The following is a 13338-nucleotide window of genomic DNA, read 5'->3' as shown; positions in this document are numbered from 1 at the left end:
AACAGCAAACACCTGATATGGTCTGTCTTGCAGTATCTCACTGTTTGCTGAACCCAGGGTAGGCAAGGCTCCAGCTGGGAAGCTGAAAGAAGGTGAGACGAGCAGTAGGAACTGCAAACATTACTCACAGCAGCAAGGCAGACATGCTTGACTCTCTAACGGCTGACACAAACAATGCCACTGCCTTGACTCACCGCTCCAAGAGTGTTTCAGGTGCTGCTTATATATATCACACCACGATGTGCATGCTCAGCACTACAAATGATCCCAGCTGTAGGACACGAGTGGAGTGGGGCAAAAGAGTTTTACCACCACCACCTGGCTAATTGCTGTCTCCCTACATAGTCTCTCACGGAGTCTTGTAGAAGGTGCAGGGAGAGAGGGCTGCTGGAGAAGCACAGGCTGCTATATTTGTAACTGGTTGATCCACAGTGGCTCAGGGTCCCTCTGGATCAAAATCTCCAGAAGCCCCATCCACTTCCACAGTCTGGAGGAGCTGCTGAGCCTCAAGTAAAATGTGAGTGGCCACAACTAGCATGGGGCAGGTACCCTCTCAAGAGCAGAAGCAGAATTCCTTGTGAAGATGGTTCAAGTTGGAGATAGGATGTGATAGGTTTCAGTCCAAGGGTCCACACAGCCAAAAAGCACCTGAACATCTCCAGGGTGGTGGGAAGGTGGCAAAACAGCAGCCAGGGTAAGCTTTGATATACAGTCTCTACTTGAGCTAGGTGACAGGCCTCACTGTTCCCCAAACAAAACAGAAAGCTCCTCAATTTAAGTCTGGCTGCTCTAGCCAGAGCACATTCTGGATGGTTTTGGAAGGAAGTGATGGTGATCCTACTTTATTCTAGAGGCTGCAGGGGAGGGTCAGACAGTGGGCTCAGCACTGTATTTCAGCAGCCTGAGAGGGGATAGCTTGTCAAAACAGATAAGTCCTAAGGCAAACTGGGAGGCTAAGGGGAGCCACTGCCACATTCCAGGTTCCAATGAAGATGTCTCAGACCACATGATAAGAAGTGGTGCAATTCTGGGGTTATTGGGCCAGTAAAGCTGATAGAATTTGTGGACAGGCTAGGCTGAAATATGACAAATAAGAGTTAAAGATGGCACCAAGATCTTGAGCAACAGGAAGAAGTGAAGTGAGTTAGCAAGGGAAGGGAGGGCTTCCCAGGTAGTGCAGTGATAAAGAATCCACCTGCCAATGCAGGAGATGCAAGAGATGCAGATTCGATCCTTGGATAGGGAAGATCCCCTGGAGTTAGAAATGGTAACTCACTCCAGCATTCTTGCCTGGAAAATTCCATGGACAGAGGAGCCTGGTGGGTTACAGTCCACGGAGTTGAAAAGAGTCAGACACAACTGAGTGAATGAACATACATGGGATACCAGGGCAAGGAGCAAGCTGGTTGGGAGAGGGTGGGACATCAAAAGCTCATTTGTCCTCAGGTTATGTTTGAAGTGCTTCTTAGATGTCCTGGTTAGTCTCACCATTCTTCCAAGCCACCACTCCCTTTTGCCTATACCTGAGAACTCATCTCCTGATCTGTCTCCCTATCTTCATTTTTTTAGTTTATTTATTTTTAATTGAATGATAATTGCTTTACAACATTTTGGGGGGCCTCCCTGGTGTCTCAGATTGTAAAGAATACACCTGCAATGCAGGAGACCTGGGTTCAAGCCCTGGGTTGGGAAGATCCCCTGGAAGAGGGCATGGCAACCCACTCCAGTATTCTTGCCTGGAGAATCCCCATGGACAGAGGAGCCTGGCAGGCTACAGTCCATGGGGTTGCAAAGAGTCAGACACGACTGAGTGACTAAGCACACACCGTGTTTGTTTCTGCCATACATCAACATGAATCAGCCATAGGTATACTTATGCCCTTTCCTTCTTGAATCTCCCTCTCACTTCCCACCCCATCCCACCCTTATAGGTTGTTACAGAGCTCCAGTTTGAGTTTTCTGAAAAGTGAAACGTGTTAGTCGCTCAGTCATGTCCAACTCTTTGTGACTCCATGGAATATAACCCATCAGGATACTCTCTGTCCAAGGAATTCTCCAGGCAAGAATGCTGGAATAGGTTGTCATGTCCTTCTCCAGGGGATCTTCCAAACCCAGGAATGGAACCTGGGCCACCTATGTTGCAGGCAGATTCTTTACCATCCGAGCCATCAGGATTCCCTGAGTCATATAACAAATTCCCTTTGGCTCTCTATTTTACATATGGTAGTGTATGTGTTTCCATGCTACTCTCTCCATTCATCCCACCCTAGAGCCTTCTTCCCCACTGCCTATGTCCATAAGTCTGCTCTCTATGTCTGCATCTCCACTGCTTCCTTGCAGATAGGCTCATCAGTACCATCTTTCTAGATCCCATATATGTGTGTCAATATACGATATTTGTTTTTTTCTTTCTGACTGACTTCACTCTATAATATAGGCTCTAGGTTTATCCACCTCATTAGAACTGACTCAAATGCATCACTTGTTTTTAACTTATTAATATATATTTTAAAAATTTGTTTATTTTTTAACTGAAGGATTTTTGCTTTACATAATTTTATTGTTTTCTGTCATATATCAACAAGAATCAGCCACAGGTACACCCATGTCCCCTCTCTCCCAAATCTCCTTCCCCATCCCACCACTCTAGATTGTCAAAGAGCCCCTGTTTGAGTTCCCTGAGTCATACAGCAAATTCCCATTGGCTATCTAGTTTACACATGGTAACATAAGTTTCCATGTTACTCTCTCCACACACCTCACCCTCTCCCTTCTCCCCACCCCATGTCCATAATTCTATTCTCTAGGTCTGTTTCTCCATGCAGTTCAGTTCAGTCGCTCAGTCGCTCAGTCGTGTCTGACTCTTTGTGACCCCATGGACTGCAGCCCACCACGTCTCCCTGTCGATCACCAATTCCCGGAGTTTACTCAAATTCATGTCCATTTAGTCAGTGATGCCATCCAACCAGCTCATCCTCTGTCTACCCCTTCTCCTCCAGCCTTCGATCTTTCCCAGCATCAGGGTCTTTTCCAATGAGTCAACTCTTTGCATCAAGTAATCAAAGTATTGGAGCTTCAGCTTCAGCATCAGTCCTTCCAATGAATATTCAGGACTGATTTCCTTTGGGATGGACTGGCTGGATCTCCTTGCAGTCCAAGAGACTCTCAAGTGGTGTGGTCTTCTCCAACATCGCAGTTCAAAAGCATCAATTCTTCAGTGCTCAGCTTTCTTTGTAGTCCAACTCTCACATCCATACATGACTACTGGAAAACCATAGCTTTGACTAGACAGATCTTTGTTGGCAAATTGATGTCTCTGCTTTTTAATATGCTGTCTAGGTTGGTCATAACTTTTCTTCCAAGGAGCAAGTGTCTTTTAATTTCATGGCTGCAATCACCATCTGCAGTGATTTTGGAGCCCCAAAAGATAAAGTTTGTCACTGTTTCCATTGTTTCCCCATATATTTGCCATGAAGTGCTGGGACCGGATGCCATGATCTTCGTTTTCTGAATGTTGAGCTTTAAGCCAACTTTTTCACTCTCCTCTTTCACTTTTATCAAGAAGCTCTTTAGTTCTTCTTCACTTTCTGCCATAAGGGTTGTATCATCTGCATATCTGAGGTTATTGATATTTCTCCCGGCAATCTTGATTCCAGCTTGTGCTTCATCCAGCCCAGCGTTTCTCATGATGTACTCTGCATAGAAGTTAAATAAGCAGGGTGACAATATACAGCCTTGATGAACTCCTTTTCCTATTTGGAACAAGTCTGTTGTTCCATGTCCAGTTCTAACTGTTGCTTCTTCACCTGCATACAGATTTCTCAGGAGGTAGGTCAGGTGGTCTGGTATTCCCATCTCTCTAAGAATTTTCCACAGTTTCTCCATTGCTGCCCTGAAAATTAATTCATAAGTACCATCTTTCTAGATTCCATATATATGTGTTAATATACAATATTTATATTTCTCTTTCTGACTTAATTCCCTCTGTTTAATAGGCTCTAGGTTCATCCCCCTCATTAGAACTGATGCTGGTGGTGAAGAACCCACCTGCCAGTGAAGGAGATATAAGAGAAATGGGTTTGATTCCTGGGTTGGGAAGATCCCTAGAGGAGGGCATGGCAACCCACTCCAGAATTCTTCCCAGAATCCCATGGACAGAGGAGCCTGGTGGGCTACAGTCCAAAGGGTCACAAAGAACCAGATAGGACTGAAGCAACTTAGTGCACACACATGGTAGTTTTATTCCTAGTCTTTAAAGGAAACTCCATACTGTCTTCCATGGTGGCTCTATCATTTATATTCCCTCCAACAGTGCAAGAGCCTACCCTGACTTTAAAAATTTTTTACTGAGGTATAGTTAATTTACAATGTTGTGTTATTTTCAGTTATACAGCACAGTGATTCAGTTATACTTATGTATTGATATTCTTTTTCAGATTCCTTTTGGATATAGTTCCTTGTGCTATACAATAGGTCCTTATTAGTTACCTGTGTTATATATAGTAGTGTGTATATGTTAATCCCAAACTTTTAATTTATCCCTCCCACCTTTCCCCTTTGGTAATCATAAGTTTGTTTTTTATCTCTGTGACCTACTCTCACTTTTCATTTTCTAGCTTCTGAACCTGGAAAGAATACTTAAAAGTGACAATCTGATTTTCATTGTGGGTATGACCTATCTGCCATGGTCTTCTATTACCTCTTGGGGAACACCTAGCTATCTTCTTGTGTCCCCAAGGCCTCTCCTGTACAATGTCACAACCTCCGTCCATAGCTGTGAAAAGAAGAGAGTCGAAAGGCAAAGGAGAAAATGAAAGATATAGCCATTTGAATGCAGAGTTCCAAAGAATAGCAAGGAGAGATAAGAAAGCCTTCCTCAGCGATCAGTGCAAAGGAATAGAGGAAAACAATAGAATGGGAAAGACTAGAGATCTCTTCAAGGAAATTAGAGATACCAAGGGAACATTTCATACAAAGATGGGCTCAATAAAGGACAGAAATGGGATGGACCTAACAGAAGCAGAAGATATTAAGAAGTGGTGGCAAGAATACACAGAAGAACTGTACAAAAAAGATCTTCATGACCCAGATAATCATGAAAGTGTGATCACTCATTCTCACCTAGAGCCAGACATCCTGGAATGTGAAGTCAAGTGGGCCTTAAGAAGCATCACTGTGAACAAAGCTAGTGGAGGTGATGGAATTCCAGTGGAGCTATTTCAAATCCTAAAAGATAATGTTGTGAAAGTGCTTCACTCAATATGCCAGCAAATTTGGAAAACTCAGCAGTGGCCACAGGACTGGAAAAGGTCAGTTTTCATGCCAATCCCAAAGAAAGGCAATGCCAAAGAATACTCAAACTACCGCACAATTGCACTCATCTCACATGCTAGTAAAGTAATGCTCAAAATTCTCCAAGCCAGGCTTCAGCTATATGTGAACTGTGAACTTCCAGATGTTCAACCTGGATTCAGAAAAGGCAGAGGAACCAGAGATCAAATTGCCAACATCCACTGGATCATGGAAAAAGCAAGAAAGTTCCAGAAAAACATCTGTTTCTGCTTTATTGACTATGCCAAAGCTTTTGACTGTGTAGATCACAATAAACTGTGGGAAATTCTGAAAGAGATGGGAATACCAGACCACTTGACATGCCTCTTGAGAAACCTGTATGCAGGCCAGGAAGCAACAGTTAGAACTGGACATGGAACCACAGACTGGTTCCAAATAGGAAAAGGAGTTCGTCAAGGCTGTATATTGTCACCCTGCTTGTTTAACTTATATACAGAGTTCATCATGAGAAATGCTGGGCTGGATGAAGCACAAGCTGGAATCAAGAAGAAATATCAATCACCTCAGATATGCAGATGATACAACCCTTATGGCAGAAAGTGAAGAAGAACTAAAGAGCTTCTTGATGAAAGTGAAAGAGGGGAGAGTGAAAAAATTGGCTTAAAGCTCAACATTCAGAAAACTAAGATCACGGTATCTGGTCCCATCACTTCATGGCAAATATATGAGAAAACAGTGGCTGACTTTATTTTTCTGGGCTCCAAAGTCACTGCAGATGGTGGTTGCAGCCATGAAATTAAAAGACACTTACTCCTTGGAAGGAAAGTTATGACCAACCTAGACAGCATATTAAAAAGCAGAGACATTACTTTGCCAACAAAGGTTTGTCTAGTCAAGGCTATGGTTTTTCCAGTAGTCATGTCTGGATGTGAGAGTTGCACTATAAAGAAAGCTGAGTGCCAAAGAATTGATGCTTTTGAACTGTGGTGTTGGGAAAGACACTTGAGAGTCCCTTGGACTGCAAGGAGATACAACCAGTACATCCTAAAGGAAATCAATCCTTGGGTGATCATTGGAGGGACTGATGTTGAAGCTGAAATCTAATACTTTGGCCACCTGATGCAGAGAGCTGACTCATTTGAAAAGACCCCCGATGCTGGGAAAGATTGAGGGCAGGAGAAGGGGACTACAGAGGCTGAGATGGTTGGATGGTGTCACCGAAACAATGGACATGGGTTTGGGTGGATTTCGGGAATTGGTGATGGACAGGGAGGCATGGTGTGCTGCGGTTCATGGGGTTGCAAAGAGTCGGACATGACTGAGTGAACTGAACTGAACTGAAGGCCTCTCCATCCTGCCCCTACATCTCTTCCAGTCACTTATCTTACTCCAACTCTGCTGTAATCTACAGGTTCTTGGGGGCTCCCTTGGTTCAGTGGCACGGACTGGACATTTCCTTCTCTCTAGCCTTTTCTCCTGGGCTTCCCAGGTGGTGCAGTGGTAAAAGAATCTATCTGTTAATGCAGGAGACTCAGGAGACGCGGGTTTGATCCCTGGGGTCAGGAAGATCCCCTGGAGAAGGAAATGACAACCCACTCTAGCCTTTTCTCCTAGGCCTTGATGAGACATCTTTCAGGCCTCCCTTCCTTTCAGAGATCATCCTTGTCCCCACCCCTACCCCTGCTCAGGTATAAATCCATCACGCACTCACTTGGCTTCTCAGTTTCCCAGTTCCTAGTGCACATGGTTCTGCTGCATATAAGTGATCAATGCCTTCACTTCCTGCTAGGCCACAAGACCCACATTGGATCCTCAACCCCTCAGCATAGGGCCTGACATCCTCTGAGCTTTGAGCTCAACAGTCAGATCTATCAATGGATAGATTCACCAAGCACCTGCTGCAGGTGAAGCTTCCAGTTTTCTGAAAGTAGGATGACAGTGGCCTGAGTCCTGGTCCATCTGTGCCTCTCTCTGAGGTCTTGTGCATGGCCAGTGGCACTCCATGCTTGTTTATCCTACATGATTTTGCAGAGGTCTTTGGCCTGCCACATGGGTCTCTAGTGTTTTTCATTCCTTCTCTTGTCAATTAGGATCACTGACATATTTCTCTAGGAATTCTACTGTGACTCTCTCCCTTCATGGTTCTGGAGCTAATAACTTCATGAGTGTGGGGCCACAGGTCCTAGCTCTCCTTTCTGGAAACCTACTTTCCCGAAATCTAGGCTACCTTTTCCTTTCTTTTACCTTTTTAAAAAATGTATTTCACATATAAGTGAGATCATACAGTATTCCTCTCTCTGATTTATTTTACTTAGCTTAATGCACTCAAAGTCCATACATGGTGTCACAAATGGCAGGATTACCTTATTTTTTTTATGACTGGATAATATTCTATTGTGTAGATATAGCACTTTTTTTATTCATTCATTCATCAATGGACAGGTTGTTTTCATATCTTGCCTATTGTAAATAATAGTGCAGTGAATAGGGATGGAGTTGTAAAGATGTTTTTGAGTTAGTCTTCTCATTTTCTTTGGATAAATACACCAGAAGTGGAATTGCTGAATCATATGGTAGCTCTATTTTTAATTTTTTGAGGACCCACCAGATTGTTTTCCATAGTGGTTGCACCAATTTACATTTCCACTAACAAGGCACAGGGACTCCCTTTTCTTCACATCTTTACCAATATGTGTTATTTTTTATATTTTTGATTATAGCCATTCTGATAGGTATGAGGTGATATCTCATTGTGGTTTTGATTGGCATTTCCTTATTAGTAATGTCAAACATCTTTTCATATATCTGTTACCTATTTGCATGTATTTTTTGGAAAATGTATATTCAGATCCTTTTCATACTTTAAAATTGTATTGTTTAGTTTTTTACTACTGAGTTGTATGGATTCTTTCTATCTTTTGGATTAAAACTCCTTATCAGATACATGATTTGCAAATATTTTCTCGCATTTAATAGGCGGCATTCTGAATTCTGTAATAGTGTTTCAGATTGCTAGCAATTCTTTTTGATTCCTTCTCAGAGTTTCAGTCTCCCTATATGCATTATCTATTGTATTTGCAACGTGGTCCACCTTTTCCTTAGAATCCTTAGCATAGCAATCATAGTTATTTTACATTCCTAGTCCAATCATTGCAAAATAATTGCCATATCTGAATTTGGTTCTGTTGTTTTCTTTTTCTCTTCAGACTATTTTTTTTCTTGCTTTTAGCTTTGTAAATTTTCTTGAAAACTCAACATGATATATTAGGTAACAGGAACTAGGTAAACTGGCTTTAGTGTGATGGTGTATGTTGACCAGGCTGGGAGTTACAGTGTTTGCTGTTTGGTTTAGCTGTAGCTGTCCAAAATATCAGTTTCCTCTAGTGTCCTTGTTTTTGTTTTCTTCTAGCGAAGTCCTTTATTAAGAGTATGAGCCTTTCATTTTCTTTTCAACTATAATCTTTGTCATTATGCAGGGATCTGTGGTTGTGTTGGAAGAAGGTGTTGGGAAGACAGAACAATCTGTAGTCCTATGATTATGTCTCAGTATTCCTATGGGCCTGGGCCCCAGGAATATAATCTTCACAAGTACTTCTCAGCTTCCCCCTTCCTTACTTCTATATGATAGAAAGGCTAGAGGGGGCTGGAGTGGCTAATTGCCCTTCCCCAGGTCAGAAAAAGTAGTTTTCCTTAAAACCTGGCCTTTGTTACATAGAATTGGAAGAAGAACTGAGTGCCCTGGAAGATTTCAAAATGGTTGCTTTTACACTGTTCCTGCTGGAAGAGTGAGAGAATTTTCCTCCAGTCCTCACAGTGAGAACTTAATGGGGATCCTGAAGGTAAAACTCAAGAAAGTGGATGAAGGTGAAGGTGAAGTTGCTCAGTCATGTCCAACTCTTTGCGACCCCATGGACTGTAGCCTACCAGGCTTCTCCGTCCATGGGATTCTCCAGGCAAGAATACTGGAGTGGGTTACCATTTCCTTCTCCAGGAGATCTTCCCAACCCAGGGATTGAACCCAGGTGTCCCGCATTGGAGGCAGACGCTTTAACCTCTGAGCCACCAGGGAAGCCCCAAGAAAGTGGATGGGGTAACTAAAACTGCTGTCCCCTTGAGTTTTAAACTCTCAAACTATTCCACTTCTGTCTCTATCTACTGGAGTGGGTTACCATGCCCTTCTCCTCTGTCTCTAGCAGTCAGTTAATTACAGTTTGTGTTTCTATTCTCTCCACCAGCAGGCTTCTCCACTTGGACTCCCTGTGAAACAAGAGGGAAGGGATCAGGGCACAATCCTTAAAGAATGACAGAACTGTTGAGGATACAACATTAACTGGTTAGAACTAACTAGGCCTAAGATGGTAGAAGCTTAGACTTCCAGTAGACCTCAAACCTCATTATACACTTATTGTAGTACATTAATTAGCATATGCTAAAAGATACACTTATAGGAACCATGACAATTCTGAGGCAGACCATAAAAGGTCAGAAAGGCCCAATTTCTTGAAATCTCCACCCCTTCTCCAAGACAGTTGGAATAATCCTCCCATTTATTAGCCTATGAAATTACCCAATTCATAAAAACTAACCACCTCTTTTATCTGGGCCACTCTCACCTTTTGAGATGGACTGCATTCTGTCTATGTAATGTATGTGTCTCTAAATAAATCTACTTCTTACCTATCATTTTATCTCACTGAATTACTTCTGCATTGAGATGTAAAGAACCTGAGCTTGAGTAAACTGATACCAGATGAGCGGTCTTATCTAAAAAACAGTTTTGGTTAGGTGTGAATCTCCTCTGAGTTGTGCAGTTTTACCTAGAAGCTGTGATTTTCCGTATCTGCCTATCTCTCTAGTTTTCAGGGTAACATTTTGCCTTGTGACTTCAATACTCTGACAGATCTGAGATATTTTTTCAGTGTTTTCAGTTATTTTCTTATTGTAAGAATGAGAATCATGCTTCTAAGCTTTTTATATTGCAGAGCAGAAATCTGAAGTCTAGGTTACTGTGTCTGAGGTTCCCTACCCTGGCTGCCAACAGAGGGACCTAATTCCATTTAAATGACTCATTTCCTTTCACTGATTTTTTTTTTTTTTTCATGCTCCTTTGCCCGTGTAGCTCAGTCAGTAAAGAATCTACCTGCAGTGCAGGAGACCAGGGTTCGATCCCTGGGTTGGGAAGATCCCCTGGAGAAGGACATGGCAACCCACTCTAGGCATTCTTGCCTGGAGAATTCCATGGACAGAGTATCCTGGTGGGTTACATTCCATGGGGTCTCAAAGAGTCGGGCACGACTGAGCGACTAACACTTACTTACACTTACTTTTGACCTCCTGAGAGCAACAGGTGACAGCTAGAATGGTGGTCTGTACCTGGCCTTCCAATAAGGTTGTGGACTTCCAGATTAGTAGAAGACAGATTACAGGTGGGCCCCATCTTGTGTGGGGTTTATGTCCTATATCCAGATTCAGGACCCACAAAGACTCCAGCCAGTACCCCGTGCTGCCCAGCTCACCAGCTGCATCTCTGTTTCTCAGTCCTAGGGTTCTCCCAGGTCTCTTGCTGACTGCTCTTCTCTAAAGGCCCCCTCCAGGGAACATCTAGAGAACATCCAGGGACACAGCAGCAGTGACATACACAGGAATGCCAGCAATAATGTTGTTTTGGAACTTTGTCTACAAAATCTTCTCCAAACTGTTTCTGGGAAAGAAGGCAATGGTAAGAGTTGCTCACCCTGATGTGAACTGTGGCAACCAGTATAGAGGGGTCTGTTGGCTGGAGGAGGAGCCCCCCAAGCCTCATCAGTGTTGGGAGTGTCCTGAGTCTTGGCCCATGTGGGACTGAGCTTCAGACCAAGACTTTGGGAGCAGGCGTGGTTAGAAGATACAAAGCTGCCTGGAGCTAGAGTGAAGCTACCAGTAGAAGAACCAGGGAAGGAAGCAAGCAGAGTGATGGCAGTGTGGCGAAGGCTGCAGAAGTAGAACCAGAGAGAGATGCTCATGCAGGAGTAAATCTGGGAGAGCACTGGCATTACTGTTTGCAATTCTTTTAAATTATTTTGAGAGATACTTTTTTTAACCTTTAAGAATCAGTGTAGTTACATTTATAATACTTTCTGTATCAGTTTTTAGGTGTTAGAAACTGGCAAGAAGCCTGAGAGGAGGCTTAATTCTGGAAAACATATCTTTTACAACAGTGTCAATATGAAAAGCATTTTTACAAGTGAATTTTGGCTCTCAGGCACTGATAAACTGAGGCATTCGAGTGTATGATATGGCCACCATCTTCAAATGAAAAAGCAAGCACTTGCTGTCCTTTGAAATACCTGCTGCATCTATGCTGTTATGTGTGCATGAGTTAACCTTTTTATGGTTGTATTTTTTGTGTTGAATATCTATTTTGAATCTGCATAATTATACTTTGATTATTCATAAGTTCTCACTTTATGTAACAAATGCATGTTGACAATAAACTGTAAATAAAAAGAAATGTATGAAATAAGGTATTTATTTATTTATTTATAGCTTAAAAGGGATCATTTCCTTTGGGGGATAGAGGATGGGAAGGAAACTGGGGAGGGAGTCACCAAGGTTTTGGGTGTTTGAATGCATATAGTGAGAGGCAATAACCCTCTCTGGTGGAATACTTGCCACTCCCCTAATCCAACCCTCAAAGAATCATGCAATTTTCGGTGATGACTGCAAGAAGAGCTTAGCATCTTGTTTGAGAGGATAGCATCTTGTTTGATCCACCCAGAGGAAGAGGAAACAGGGAGATGTGGTCCCTGAAGACAGCATGCCCAGTCTGCACGCAGTATGCACACACATATGAATTCATTATGGGTCAAAAGAACATCTGGGAAGCTACCCAAAATTAAATCACTTTACTGCATCCTTCCTAAGCATGCTGTCTGCCAAGTGAAGGGATCCAGAATCAAAGGATGATTGGGCTGTCCTGGCATGAACAGGATGGAGCAGAGATTAGGACTCAGCCAAAGCTGGGGGAACTGAGGAATAGGGAGGATTCAGGGAGGTTGTGGCTGCACCATCTCTCTTGTCCCCTCTTCTTGCCTCAGTACTGAGGCAAGAGCCTGTGAGAGTGGAGCAATAGGAAGTTTTCAGAGGCAGAATGACCCCCTCCCCACATTAGGCCCCCCACCTGCTGGGGTCAGAATTGGATACAAGGTCAGAGTTTGCGAACTAAACAGTATAATTAAAGCTGTATGAATATGGGCTCTGTTCAAATGCTACTGAGGAACAATAAGGAAGGATTTCATAGAGGAAATCAAAGGCAGTGATTTGAAAACTATAACAGACATGACAACATGTCATGTTACTACCCCATGGGGTTGACTCTTCAACCAGATGGATTCAATTATACATTTAAAAAATATTTTCTTGTGACTTTTTTCTGATTGAGATGAGGCAGAAGGAAAAGACTCATCAACTTTTTTTAAATTACAGAAGCAATATATGCTCCCTGTAAAGATATATGTGCACCATAAAAATTTATAGCACCGTGGTACCCCACAGTACGGATAAGCCATATTTATCTGTTCTCCTAGTAGCAAGTACATGGTTCCAAACCTCTGTTTTCACTGCTGCAGTGAGCATCCTCTTGCATCATTAGGTGTAAATATTTCTGTAGAACAGATTCCTGGATGTGGAATTGCTTGTCAGAGGATGTTCATGTTTAGAAAAAATTTTTTCATGTAATGACACCATGTTTAATGAATATGGAAGTTCAGGTGGGGCCAGCTCAAGCAAGGGGGCTCAGCGAGGGCTGCAGTGTCTTGTGTGGGAGGTAAACTGTGACACCACCTCCCAGCACCTCTCTCCTCTACAGGGATTCACACTGGCCCCCTCAGAGCCTCTCAGCAGTCTGGGGACAGCAGAGCATGATGACTGGCCCCATTTTACAGTTGGGAAAACTGAGTTCCAGGCAGATTCACTGCTTGCCCAAAGCCACACACAGCTCCTGGTCCTGCCTCCTGCATCACTGTGGCCTGGCTCAGAGGAGATGTGAGTGGTGTGGGGGGCAGAGGC

The 13338-nt window shown here is 43.1% G+C and overlaps 1 long non-coding RNA gene across 1 annotated transcript; it reads left to right on the top strand.

Moving 5' to 3' along the window:
• Positions 1-257: 257 nt before the first annotated feature.
• LOC129631304 (uncharacterized) lies at positions 258-11782 on the top strand. Its single transcript, XR_008703981.1, has 2 exons — positions 258-517; positions 10831-11782. It is a non-coding gene; the product is annotated as an uncharacterized LOC129631304 (long non-coding RNA).
• Positions 11783-13338: the final 1556 nt, after the last annotated feature.

Source organism: Bubalus kerabau, chromosome 1, assembly GCF_029407905.1.
Source record: "Bubalus kerabau isolate K-KA32 ecotype Philippines breed swamp buffalo chromosome 1, PCC_UOA_SB_1v2, whole genome shotgun sequence".
NCBI classification, from domain to species: domain Eukaryota; kingdom Metazoa; phylum Chordata; class Mammalia; order Artiodactyla; family Bovidae; genus Bubalus; species Bubalus kerabau.
The sequence above is the reverse complement of the archived record's forward strand: the minus strand, read 5'-3'. Positions and strand labels throughout refer to the sequence as shown.